Below are 14,983 nucleotides of genomic sequence, written 5' to 3'. Positions count from 1 at the left end.
CAAATAGGGAAGAAAAAGACAAAAATGACAAAAATCAGTATCACCCCCTCATGTAAATCCGATTTGTCATTTTTATATCTCATGAACTAAAAAGAGTTTAGCCTTGAATTTTTATATGCATGTGTCTCACCCCCTATGTACATGTGTGATTTTTTTTCCGATTTTTTCAGTGCATCTAAACATGTTTTTTTAGAGAGTTTTCACGGTTTGCATCAAAGAATTGGTTTGCACTGAAATTTTCCCCTCGTTTACTAGACCGAACCTGTTTCTTCATAGACCTGTCGCTTCTTCAAAGTTAACTGAGCTGTTAAAGTTAACCCTGATGAGCTTTTTTATGGTTCGTTCCGAGAGTTATAAAGAATTTCTACTTGAGAAGGTGTACCAGACATTGGTATGGGTACCTCTTATCTCATGAAGATATACTAAAAAAAACTAGCATTAACATATAGATATCTCCCGGTACCTATTCAAGGATCGTAAAAAACCTCTAACCCAACTGTGCCATGGTTGCTCCAAGGCTGCTTTCTCTTTTTAATTACTCTCTCTGGCCATAAATACTTATGATTTTATTAAGATTTGATCAAATTTTTAAAACTTTGACCGTCAATACATTTCAAAATACTTAGTTTGGAAACATAAAAATCACAGATGTAAATTTATTTTAAAAAATACTTTCAAAATATTATTTTTTATTAGATATTATAACTATTTTTTAATAGAAAATAATGATCAAAGTTGTACGTTGAAGATCGTGAAAAATCAAAAATAAAATATATTTTTGACCAGAGGAGTACCTAGCTAGCTATATGTGCTACAGGAGGGCTATTAGTGCATGTAACGTGAGTCAAACAAACATGCCGTATTCGTATACATACACGGCGTGTCTGACATTAGCTAATTCTTATTTTTGCTTTGAATGGACGACAGATGGATAAAACCTAATTAATGTCAGCTTAATTGATGTACCATATAGATATCATGGCAGCTACACAGTGGGAAAATCATGGTGTTATAGGAACCTTTTAATTCGCTCTTAGCATCATCCCAGCCTTCTAAACACTGGAGGGCTGAGATGCTAGCTATCGCTACAAAAGGCTTGGAAGGGGATAAGACAGCTCATGGAGCTAACGAATTACTGACATATATATATATATGTTTTTCATGGGGATCTTGTGGGAGGCACGGGAGAGAAGAGATTTAGGTCTTGTTTGGGAAGTCCAAACCCCGCGGGTGGATCCCGGCCCTTTCCCTAGCTAGTATTGGAATAATTTCCATCTACAGCAGCTGAAAGGGTTCATTCCAGGTAAAGAGAGAGGAGTGGAGACGGGAGAAATTAGTCTCTACCCTTAACCTCTTAGGTCCTTTATATATGTGGGGGAGGAGAGGTAAATCTTTCTCTCTAGTCTTTGGTAGAGTACAAATATTATAAGGAGGTTCTTGGGCCTTTACATGGGCTGCTTTGTTACATGGGCTAGGGTCTTTCCCTCAACAGTAGCCCCTCAGCTGTAAGCTATGATAGGACAGTGGGGCGAACAACTACAACTAGAAAAAGGCCCAAACTTATTGTCACCATGCACATCTATCTAAAAACTCCATCCTAAAAACGCAGTGGGAAAAAGGCATGGAGAAAAGAGCATGTACATTGCCCATGTTATTCTTTACATGATTGTTAGAACTAGATAAAGGCCAGTCGAAGTCAATATGTCTTGGTGTCTCCGTTCACATGCGCCAGCCAAACTCTCGGGACCCAGGATGGGATTTTAACCCTGGTGCCCTCTGTAGCCCCTCTTGACCAATGTGCGTGAGTGGTGAAGGAGGCCACTTGGTTGACGTAGTCAAAGTCGGCGTGGGCGAAGTTGTCGCGGACGAAGCCCCTCTGTCGATGTCCAAGCCAACGCAGGCGAAGTCGTCACGGCCAAAGCCCCTCTGGTCAACAAAGGCTGAGTCGACGAAGGCGTATTCATCGCGGCTGAAGCCCCTCTGATCGATGTAGTTGGAGGTGACAAAGGTGAAGTCATCGCGGTCGAAGCACCTCTGGTTGATGTAGACTGAGTTAACAAAGGTGTAGTCATCATGGCCGAAGCCCCTCTAGTCGATGTAGACTGAGTTGACGAAGGCGTAGTCGTTGTGGTCGAAACCCCTCTAGTCGATGTAGACTGAGTTGACGAAGGCGTAGTCGTTGTGGTCGAAGCCCCTTTGGTCGATGTAGTCTGAGTTAACGTAGGCGTAATAGTTATGGCCGGAGCCCCTCTAGTGAATGTAGTCGGAGGCGATGAAGGTGAAGTCGTTGCGGCTAAAGCCCCTCTGGTCGACGTAGTTTGAGCCGATGTAGGCATAGTCGTCATGGTTGAAGGCCCTCTGGTCGACCCTTGGTCCTCTTTGGCAAGCCCTTGCTCGTCTTTTAAGTCAATTAGTGCACTGCCTTTACCTAAGAACCAGCGTCAATTCGACTTCTTGCCCTGTAGGACAATTTTGTGCTTTGCATCCTTTTTGGAGACAAAAAGACACATCATCACCGATATATGCCTTGGCGTACACACATGAAGAATGAACACTTCAATGCATTTGTGTAATGCATTGTGTGTAGGAAGTAAACGACTTCGACACATGGATATGGAGGATAGTCATTTCTATGTATTCGTGTAATGAAAAACATGGAAAGTGCAAGTATTTGACACTTCGACTTCTTCTTTCTGCGAAGGTTCATTGCCTATGTAAGGTTGAGCAACACTTTGACTTTTTCTTTTCGAAGATCTGTTTTGACTTCGGTGGAAGGCAGGCACACTTAGCCCCAATCTTCTTAATACTAAGGCATGAAATTACCTTCGATGCAGGGGCATGCACTCTTAGCCCTCGTCTTCTTTGTGTGTGTGAAGTAGATGCACGCATGGTGCCATCGAAGAGCGAATTCTTTATCATAAGAATACATGCAGTAGCGAAGGATAACACATTCAGTATATGAGGGATAAGCCCCATCGTACGAAGATTATAAATTTCTGCAAATAGGCAATAAAAGCCTTCTCATGCAAAGGTTGAAACATGTTTATGAGGAATAAATATTCCCTCATGCGGAGGGTAAGATACCTGCATGTGTAGGATAGGTGCTTCGATGCATATAAGTAATGCAAATGCAAAGAAGATGAGTACTTTGTCGATTGCACAAAGATTAAATGCTTTGATGCATATGTTATTTGAGTGTTCAAAAAAATAAACATGTATGGAGAATAAATATCTCGATGCATTTATGCAATGCAAAATGTGCGAAGCATATGCATCCTGAGTAATGATGCTTTGTACATTCATGAAGAGTATGCACTCCGTCACATATGAGTAATGATGATATTCATACATGCAAAGCATATATATGCGTGAAGTATGCATGCATGCAAATGCAAAAATAAACACTTTGTCACGTAAATATGACATATGAGGCATAGATGCTTCAGTGCAATGATGCAGTTTATATATGCAGAGATGAAACTCTCTAGCATTTATGTGAGGAGCAAGTACTTCGGTACTCATGGAGATACTCTTTGTCATATGAAAAATAAAACACACAAGAAGAGTAGATGCTTCATCTCACCGAAGAATGAAAACTCCCTTATACAAGAGATAAAGACCTATGTATGATGAATGAACGCTCAACCGAAGGGTAAGAACCCTATACGAAGGACCAAAACCTGTAAGTGAGGAATGAAGTTCCTTCAGCGAAGGGTTAGTATAGGTATTTAGAAGAGTGAATGCTGCTAGGAAGCATGCATACATATGAAGACCACTCTTCATGCCTTAATATTTCAGCATGCGAACGAAAAGGAAGTAATTCGGTGCATTGGTGTAATTGCACGCTGTGCTCGGTGCAGTATTCACCGAATTCCACCGAAGTGAACTCACCACCGTGGTCGGTGCGGAGTACCCTTAGCTTCCTTCCTGACTCCACTTCTGCCATGGCTTGGAACCACTTGATTGCCGCTGCAGCTTGGTCCTTGCTCGCGAGGAGACTGAGCCACATGTAGAGGCTCAAGTCATCCACCAGCAGCAGGAAGTAGCTGTTGTCGCTTGGCGTCGTTGGTGTGATCGGCCTGTAGAGGTCGCCGTGCACAAGGTCGAGGACGTGCTCCGCGTGATACTTCGCCAGCTTGGGGAAGGATGCTCGCCTTTGCTTCCCGGCAAGACAGCCATCGCAGACTTGATCAATGTGATCAATCCGCAGAAGCCCTCGCACCATTGCCTGCTTGGAGAGCTTGCGCAGGAACTAGAAGCTGAGGTGCACGTACCTTGCGTGCCAGCGCCATGCCTCCTCTGAGCCTCTTGCTGACAGACACACCGATTGCGCAATGTCAAGGCTGCGCATGTACAGCCTGCTGGGGGAGCGCCTCACCCTTGTTAGCAGTTGTTGATCTGTGTCCTGGATCTATAGGACGCCGCCATCGACCAGCACCTGGCAGCTGTTCTCGTCAAGCTAGCTGATGCAGATGATGTTGGTGGTGAGCCAGGGAATGGGGTACACCCCCGTGAGTGTGCGGTGCTCACCACTCTTGCAGGCGAACAAGATCGTGCCGTGCCCCTCGATGTTGATGATGGAGCCGTCGCCGAACTTGACGGTGCCTTGGATTCCAGAGTCAATCTCGGAAAAGGCAGCGAGCGACCCAGTCATGTGGTTTATGGCACCAGTGTCGAGGTACCACATCCGATTGTCGCAGTCCTCCTCTTGATCCAGCTGTGCGAATACCTTCGCATCGACCAGCTATGGAGTGGACATTGCGGGCGATGCGACACAAGCCTTTGCCATCAAAAGCGTGGGCTCATCGTCGCCGCCCTGTGTCAGGTGGGCCTCAACCCACTTCGGCTTGCTGTGGCAAACCTTGGATCAATGGCCAAATTTTCCACAGTTTCGATACTTGTCCCGACCACCTCCTGGGCCGGACATGATGGCGTTACCGTCACGCGGCCTGTTGCCATGGCTGCACCCACAGTTCTTGCCATTACGACAACGGGAGCCGCCATTGCCGCCGCTACTGGATCCTCCCTCGCCATCACGCTTCTTCATGCGAGCTAGCCACTCCTCAGTGAGGAGTAGCTTTTGCCCGCCATTGCCACCAGAAGAGCCTAGCTTGTACCTCTGCTCCACAGCGCGCAAGCGACTGGTTACATCCTCAATCGAGATCTTGCTTAGATCAAGGAGGGTCTCGATGAAGATGGCGACCTGCTAGAGATGTTCTGGAATGACCTGTAGAAATATTTGCACCACCTCAACATCAGTGACTTTGTCCCCCAGTACTCGGAGGTTGTTGGCGATGTTCATCATCCTCATGGCAAAGTCTTCGATAGACTCACCATCTTTGAACTCGATTTCGCCGAGCTCGCATCGTAGCTTATGTGTGTTCGCCTCTTTAACACGCTCGACGCCAACATGCATCATCTTGATAGCGTCCTAGGTATCCTTGGCGGTGTCCTTGACAGTGAGAGTGGACAGCATCTTCGATTGCACAACGCAGAGAATGGCGAATAGCGCTAGCCTATCATCGCGGTAGTCATTGCCGCCGGGTTCAATTGCCTCCCAAAGGCCTTGCACCTATAGGTTCACCTGCATCACAAGCATCCACTCAGTGTAGTTCCTCCAAGTGAGTGTGGGTAGACTACCGAGCCCGATACCTCCTCGACGACACGGTGCACAACCATCTCGTGGCCACTATCATCACGGTGCCGTGGCCGGCATGGAGGAGGTGTCAGTGACCTACGATGGCCTCAGCGTGGAGGAGTCCCTGCTTGTACATATTTTCTCCAATTATCGCATGTGTTCTGTTCGTGTTTGTGTTTGGCTCAGGATGTAGAGTCTTTTGTGCTACGATACAACTTACAACCTTTTCTGTTTTTCTCCTCTATTTATTCTCAGCTATCGTTACATGTAGGGAATGCTAATGAAATACTAGCTAATGCTGATTAAAGTGCTGCAACGCTAAAACAGGCTAAGTAAAAGTGATTAAATTTTGTGATTAAATGGGCCAGCGGGCAGGGGGACGTGCAAGGATTAACCGCCGTTGCGACCATCACCGCCAAGCTTGCAGCGCCCATCAAAGCCAGACTCATACCTCCCCATCCATCCTTAACCTTCTCTGCACCGCTGGCTTCAGCCTTCTAAGTTTGGCCATGGCGTGTAGTTCGTCAAGAGTCAAGAACTGGGAGCCGATCTCTCGAATTCTCTTTCTGTGTCTCGCTCTATGTTTCTCTCTCGGTCCCCCCCCCCCCACCCTGTCCTCTCTCTGTGATCACCGTCCCTTTCTCTGATGGCCCGGCCTGTAGGCCATAATATTGGTTCATGGCCATAGACCTAAGTCCACGGTGGACCAAGACTTGGGTAATGGGCCAGCCTACAATGTTTGACTTTGGGCCGTTAGCCCAAGTCATTCTGTCTTGAGCAAGTCATGAAGAACGACCCATGGGCTCTGTTCAATGTGAACTGGACTCAGGGCAAGGTTTGGCCCATGGCTCGTGGGCCTGGCCAATGGTGAATGAGGTCATGTCTATGGACCCAATTTTTATCTCAGTACCCATGTGCGAGATTTTTTAATATATTTTTTAAATTAAAAATTTGCTAACATATGCAGCCATTTTGAATTGAAATATTACAAAACACTACTCCAGTCAATAGTTAACTTGTCGCCGTGGACGCAGGCTAACAATCGAGTTGGCCACGATGGCCGTCAACCTATCACCATTAGAATGGTGACATGTCACCTGAAGAGGCATGTTGTATGAAAAAGCACGCCCCACTTGTTTCGCTATCACCCAGTAAGACTTTTTACCATGCTCTAGCAGGAAAAGAGGGAGAGGAAAACGATGAAGTCTTGTTGTAATTTATCGTTGATGAAATATTTTTTTTAACATAGTAATTTTTTACAAACTAATTTGGTTAGCCATCGTATATAGATTTGAACATAGATTAGGCATAATATTATTCTATATTTTTTCTTATTCATTTATGATACGGTCATTTATAACTTGGTACAATACCTCAACGCATCATAGGTTCCACACAACGACTATAACTTTTTCCAACATCCAACAGATATGATGGCATGTACTTTCCTACTAACCAAGCTGTGTACTGCCTCTAAACTTAATATATCTGAGGGAATATAAACAATTCAATTACAACTGCTATTCTACTGAGTGCAATGTGGGCACTTTCTCTTCCTCACAGCATCTGCTCTAGCTTCTTGCACCTGACGTGCCCTCTCGCGTTTTCTCTCCCTCTCCATCTCACGGGCTTGTTCTAAAATATCTTTTAGGGTAGAATAATTAGCTTAATCTTGATATTAGAGCATAGAGATAATCTGAATAGATTTAAGTAATAGTTTGGTTAGTCGAGTCGCGATTAATCCAATACCCCAGACCCTCATGTTTTTCCCGTGGGTGGATTGTGTAGCAACATACTCGATGGGTATGGAAACTCGGTATGATTCGCTCCTCTGCTTGCAATAGATTAGATTCAGGGGGGTGTGTCTTTGATAATTAAGCCTGTGGACTAGATGTTCGTATGATGAGATTGTTGTTCAATCTCTAGAAGTTGTGTGGTCCTAGGGGTACATCGACATAATGATAGGGACCGCAGAGTGAGGTATAGTCCGTCCTAAGATGAAAAGCCCTCAGATATACCTTGTTACCTTGTCTAAACTATTTTCAAAGATAACAATAGAGAATAGGACTGAATATTTACATGAAACTTCTTTGCACATAAAACCAAATTGTAAAGCCTTGTCCTTGATATCTTTTATGTATCTATCAACACCTTTAAATAGTATAAGACTTGATGAGTACCTTCCGTACTTACTCTTGTTATCATTCAAATGAGGAAGTTGATACTGATTTTGCTAGAGACGAAGACGCGGATGGGGAGTAGATTAGTAGTTGTGTTCACACCCTAACTACATGTGGCTTTAGGTAGTTATTTAGCTGTGCTTTTGATGGCCGGTAGACCAGACTTGTAATATACTGTAGAGTTTGAAAATATTTTTGTACTATGTAACTTTAATACTTTATGTACAATATATGATTGTGATACCATAATTTGTTATACTATATATATCAGCTACTTGATTCAGAGGCTGATACAGGAGGCATAGAAGATCCTAAAAAAGTGGTCTTACACATGTGCTCACAAAAACCACTCTAATTTTTTTTTTTACTTTGATACCCCCAACCCAATGTGTGTATATCTTCATACAAAAAAATCATGACCATAATAAAGTACATCCAAATATGAAATCAATGTTACCAATTTAAAAAAGAATCCAACATTACCATTTTGGTATCACAAAATTACATATTAATGCTATGCTATTTATTGGTTAAATATTACAAAGTTTGAATTTTTTTGAGCGTATCACTACTACATGAAAGCGGATTATTATCGGTTCATAACTAGCATCACTGACAGTTATAGAGTCGATAGTCTACAACTGACACTAATAAGTGTTTACGGAACCAACAGTGATAATATATCACTGTAGGTTCATGACAATATGATATTTTGTTCCTTTTGATCCTTATTATCTAAAACTTGTGCCAATTATTTGGGTATCTAAATTACACAAATGAAAAACTTGTTAATTACAAAGTTGTAGAGATCATTATGAGCTACAATTTTTGTATAACTATTTTTTCATCCGACTTCATATGAATATTTATAAATTTTTCAACATCTCACTACAAACATACAAATGGACACTTGTTTCCTCTGACTTCAACACGAGCCAACTTAAGCATTCCACATATTATTACCTCACCATGTAATTACAACTATTAGACACGATCATTTATTATATATTTGTATCATTCAACATTTCATCAAACATGGAACTGAGTTGGCCCATGGAAAAGTCAGAGAACAGTTTCGAAGAGTGTATTTCAGATACAAAACATGTAAATTATTTTTTAGTGTGTAAGCATTGCATATATTATCATTTCACTATTTATTGCTAGCTTGATTCTTTTTCATGTGGTTAAGAAATGTTAGGTACTCCTATGAGTGTACCACGACAAAAGGAGTTAAGCCTAATAAGTTACAGATGCCAAACTAACTGTAATCTAGATTTGGGCACCTGGATGACTTCAAATAAACTACAATGTTTTAGATCTCATCGCTATAATTTTTATACAAATTGTCTTCATTCAACTTCGTATGAAAATTTATGAATTTACGAAGATGAGTTGCAAAATTAGAACCAACACTAATAATCTATTATCACTACTAGTTCATGACAAACTAGCAGGTAGTGACATTTTCATTACCAGTTCATGACCAGAACTAACACTGATACTTGATTATCACTATCGGTTATTCTTAGATGCAACACTATCGGTTCTTGACATGAACCGACACAATAGTGATAACATGGTTCCTATCACAGTTTCTGTAGTTGTGTACGACTCATACAAAAGAATGGGATGAGTATTATAGAGCTCATTGGCCCAAACCAACTATTCTTTCTTATCCTCAAGTTTCCTAATCCTTGTGCTCCTAAGCAACACCTACCCAGACAACTTGATCCATCAGTCTCAGCAAGTGGCCTAAGGAATCTTGATCTCATCTATAGATGCGTGCTGATTTGATGTACTTCATTTGCTTCTACTCCAGTTATAGTAGTAGGGAGCAAGGATCAATTCCTCAAGACGGATGAGGTGTTGGATGCTGGAGAAGTGTCATGACTACGGTGACAGAGGAGAAGCATTGTTGAAAGGGAAGCAGAGTGGAGGTGATGGGACCCAGGTGTAAGAGAGAAGAGTGAGATGGACCCAGCTGTAAGAGGGTGTTGGTGTGTGTTGCGTGCTGGCTCGGTGGATTATAAGCCAATCTAGGGATCCGAAGTGGGACATGGATGTTCTGGAATGAAACAAACAGAGAAGGTGACCTCTATGACCATGGCTAATTCCCTATCCCTTGCTTTCTCATTTCTATCCTTCGAATCCCCTCCTGATTTTCACCTGGTAGATCATAGAAAATCATAGTAGGTTCGTTACATTTGGTATAAAAAAACAAGAGATGCTCAATTTGGGACTAATCAGACCTGGTTCAAGTCATTTTCCTCTCTAGAATTTTTGGTAAAAAGGACGGCTCGTGGGGGTCTTGTGTGGATTACTATCAAGAATAAATACCCACTTCCAATTGTTGATGAGTTACTTGATGAAATCACTGGTGCTTGCTGGTTTACCAAACTTGACCTTCGAGCCGGCTATCACCGGTTCAGACTAGATGAGTAAGATGAATGTGACAATTTTTCAAACTCATAGTGTGCACTTTGAGTTTCGAGTCATCACGTCTGTAATGTCCCAGCCATGTTTCAGGGAGTCATGAACAAAATCTTGGTGCCACTATTGCAGGTATGTGTCTTGGTTTTTATAGACGACATCTTGATATATAGCCCATCTCTGGAACATCACGAACAACATGTGAAGACAATATTTGATGTGCTCAAACTCCATGGTCTCAAGTCCAAATTCTCCAAATGCTCATTTGCTCTTCAACAAATCTCCTATCTGGGACATGTGATATCTGCTGATGAGGCTCCACCTGGTGACAAGATCGCCAATGTCCTCGATTGACCTACACCAAGGAATGTCAAACAAGTACATTGCTTCTTGGGATTAGCTTGCTACTACTGCAAATTTGTGCAAGATTATGGCCTCATCAGTAAGCTACTGATAGGTTTATTGAAGAAACATGCTATTTTCATATGGACAACAGCAGAATCAGCAACTTTTCAGGAACTCAAGTTCAGACTTACGCATGCTCCGGTGTTGGCCTTGCCGAACTTCACCAAAAGATCCATTATTGAAATTGATGCCAGCGACAAAGGCATCGATGTTGTCTTGAAGCAAGATGATCATCCAATTTCCTACTTGAGCAAGGCTCAGTGTATGAAAAATCAAGGTTTGGCTACATACGAAAAGGAAAGTTTGGCACTGCTGATGGCCATCGATCATTGGTGACCATATCTTCGGCATGCTGAGTTTACCATCCAGACATACCACAAGAGTTTGATCCATCTTTCCAAATAGCCCTTGCACATTCCAATTCAACAAAGAGCTTTCACTAAATTACTGGGCTTGAATTTTATCATACAATACAAGCAAGGGAAGTTCAACAGGGTTGCTGATACTCTGTCGTGTAGGCCATCCAACCAAGTTTGTGAACTCCATGCTATAGCTGTTTGTAGACTGATTGGCTTCAGGCCATCCAAAGAAGCTATTAAGAAGATGAACCAACCTAGCACATCCTCACCACCTTATTAGTTCCAGGAGGTACCCATCCAGACTTTACATTAATAGATGTGCTATATTACAAAGGTCGTTTTTGGGTTGGTCCTGATAAGGAGATTCAGAGACATTATCTCAGCCTTGCACAATAGCTCCTTGGGCGGCCATTCTAGATTTTATGCCACTTATCATAGGGTCAAGCCCTCTTTGCCTGGTCAGGTATGAAAGCTCAGATTCAATCCTATATCTAGCAAATGTTTAGTGTGCCAACAGGCGAAGACAGAACCTATTTGTCCCCTACGACTTCTTCAACAATTGAATGTTCCAGATCAAGCATGGGCCATGGTCCATTCTGATTTTGTGGAAGAGTTACCCAGGTCAGCAAATCATGACACTATTCTTATTGTTATCGACCGATTCTCCAAATATGCTCATTTTATAGCTCTCACTCATCCTTTCATTGCAGTGTAGGTGGTCAAACTGTATATTAACCACATTTTCAAGCTTCATGGCTTCCTGAAGCTATTGTGTCGGATAGAGATCGAATCTTCACTAGTTCTTTATGGCAAGAACTGTTCAAATTATCCCATACTCAATTGAGGCTCAGCTCATCATACCACCCCCCAAACGAATGACCAAATAGAAGGTGTAACCAATGTTTGGAGGCCTATCTTCATTGTACACTGCATGCTTGTCCCAACAATTGGTTCCACTGGCTAGCTCATGTTGACTATTGGTACAAGACGTCCTATCAAACCTCCTTGAAGATGACTCCTTTCGAAGTCCTCTACATCAGCAAGCCTAGAGATCTTGGCATCATTCAATTGGAAGACACCACAGTTCCTGATTTGGTCACCTGGCTCAAGGACCACGAGGTGATGAATTATCCTCTTCAACAACAACTTCAGCGCACTCAACACCATATGAAGCAACAAGCGGATAAACATTGCACTGAATGAGAGTTCATTGTCAGGGATCATGTATACCTAAAACTTCAGCCATATATTCAATCTTCAGTGGCCCATCGTTCAAATCAGAAACTGCCATTCTGCTATTATAGTCCCTATGCCATTGAAGCTCATGTACACTACTACATAATAGGCCATTAGTGCTGGTTTAAAATCGCCATAAGTGACAGTTCTAGAACCGGCATTAATTACTTAGCATTGATAGTCACAGTGCTGGTTCCATTAAAAATTGACGTTCCAAACCGTTGGATTTGAAGCCACGACCGCCTCCCTCGCGCGTACCTTTCTGATAGCACTACGAGATAATTTCCTTTTGAACCCTCTTGCCGAAAGTTTGTTATGATTATTTTGGCATCTAAATTACTTCAAATGAAAAAGTTGTCAACTACAAAGTTATAGATCTCATCAAAAACTATAATTTTTATATAAAGTTTATCTCCATCCGACACCATATGAAAAATTTATGAATTTCAGAAAATCGGTTGTCATCAACTATCAGTAGCGGTTCGTGATACGAACCGGCACTGATAGTCTCTTCATTATCAGTGCCGGTTGTGGTATGGACCGGCACTAAATAATCACTATCAGTGCGTGGCGTATCGACTGAAGTTGCCTGACAATGCACCGATTCATCCAGGGGTGCACATATCCCAGTTTAAGAAAGTTGTCGGTCCTTCTATTCTAGTAAGCAACCAATTGCCACCGCCACCGGCAGTTCTGCAAAGGCTAAAGTACCTGCCCAGTTTCTCGATTGCAAGCTTATCAAACGTGGCAATTCTATAGTTCCTCATCTGCTGGTGTAATGGCGTGGTCTATCACATAATATGGCCACTTGGGAAGATTTGTCTACTCCGTCTCATCGCTTCCCAAATTAACCGGCTTGGGGTCAAGCCTGTTTTGAAGGGGAGGAGGATCTCATGACTACGGCGATAGACGAGAAGCATCGTTTCAAGGGAAGCAGAGTGGAGGTGATGGGGCCCAGTGTCAGAGAGAAGATTGAGATGGACCCAGCTGTAAGAGCATGTTGGTGTGTGTTGCATGCTGGGCTTGGTGGATTATAAGCCAATCCAGGGATCAGGAGTGGGACATGGATGTTCTGGAATGAAACAAATAGTGAATGTGATCTCTGTGTTCAAGGCTAATTCCCTATCCGTTGCCTTCTGATTTCTATCCTCCGGATCCTCTCCTGGTTTTGACCTGGTAGATCGTAGCAAATTGTAGCAGGTTTGTTACAAGAAGCCATCCAAATTTGTACAAGAAACAACCGGAGAGACTCGAGGTCATCCAAAGCCTTCTCATTGATGACAATCTTGGGCAGCATTGGAATGAGAAAGCTTTGGCATTTCAAATTCACGAAACATCCACTATGAAAAATAAGGCCTTCTTCCAACCTTAGAGGGATCATTTTCTTCTTCTTCTTTTTCCGGAGGATAGATATCTTTGGCCAGTTCTACAAACTACAAAATTTGCAGAATTTTGCAGCTCTGATAGAACATTAGCCCCAGTTTTTTTCTCCAAAAGGCACAGCACTATGAGATCATCCAATAGAATTAGCCTTGGCAATATGGTCAACCTTCCATACAGCTTTAGGGACAAGGAGCCCAAGATCCTCCGACAAGTTCAGGTTGCAAACATAACAGAAATCAATCGATAGTAAACAAAGAGGCAGATTTGGATGGAAGAGTTCCTTTTGAATACACCTCTTTAGAAACACTAGAAGATCGTTTATTACCTTGTTACTGGGAGCATTTTGCGGGCACAAATTTTTATCTTACCCAATTATGGTATATGAGGTAATAATTTGGAAAAAATACTAGTCTCTCATTGATGAATAATCCTGCTCGTGTGTGCAGCTTGGATATCTTATTTGAGGAGAACTTCTTCAAGTTGCTCTTCGTCTAAGTTATCTTGGACTCTACAAACAGGTGAGATAACTCAGGGAGTTGGATTACTTCCATGGGCAGTACTTCTACCTCAGTGTCCCTTGTGCCGAGTGTCTCCACTATATTCTGTGGAGGCATGCTCATATATTTATTGCCTCTAATGCTCAGATATTTTAGCTTTGATGGGCTGCATATATTATCAAGATAGTCCTCCATTAGTTATCCGAAATTTGCTTCCGCGAGAACAGCCCATTAACGTGTGTAGCAGGCCCAGGTTGGCCCAGCTAGCGAGAGAACTTGGCCTAACACGGGGACAGGTCAGCCTAACACGTCTTATAGAATCACAAACTCGCACCAACTAAAAACGACTCACACACCACACTCATACAGTGGGAAAGAATCGAAGGAACATAAGCCTCTGTTGCATGGGAAACCCCGCCGCTCAAACCACCCGAGCTCAGTTCGGTCCTCATATTGTACGTTGCTTAAGCATGGATAGTCTTCCCTAAGTCACCCAGGCTAGCTGGAGTGGCGACAAGGTTACTTGACATAGACCGTTGGCCTATAAATAAAGATAGATACGTTATTGGGCCTACTAAGTAGCAACAGGTCCAGAGATGGAGCGAGTTCAAGCTAAACACACGGACGCGAGTTTGTGACGGAGACGCAACCTCCATGCAGCCCAGGTCATCTGTTTGTGTTCCGTACAAGGCTGACACGAGGAACCCATTTCGCGTGGGGGAAATGCGCCCGGCCCGTTCCGTCGTTGCCGACTTGCCGCGGGTGCCGTGTTCCGTGGCACACCATGCGCCGCACCCGGAGTCCGGCAGCCACCTGCCGGGTGCTTCCTCCCGGCTACTGCGACCTTCATGCCGG

The sequence above is a fragment of the Phragmites australis genome, chromosome 3, assembly GCF_958298935.1.
Source record: "Phragmites australis chromosome 3, lpPhrAust1.1, whole genome shotgun sequence".
NCBI classification, from domain to species: Eukaryota; Viridiplantae; Streptophyta; class Magnoliopsida; order Poales; family Poaceae; genus Phragmites; species Phragmites australis.
The sequence above is the reverse complement of the archived record's forward strand: the minus strand, read 5'-3'. Positions refer to the sequence as shown.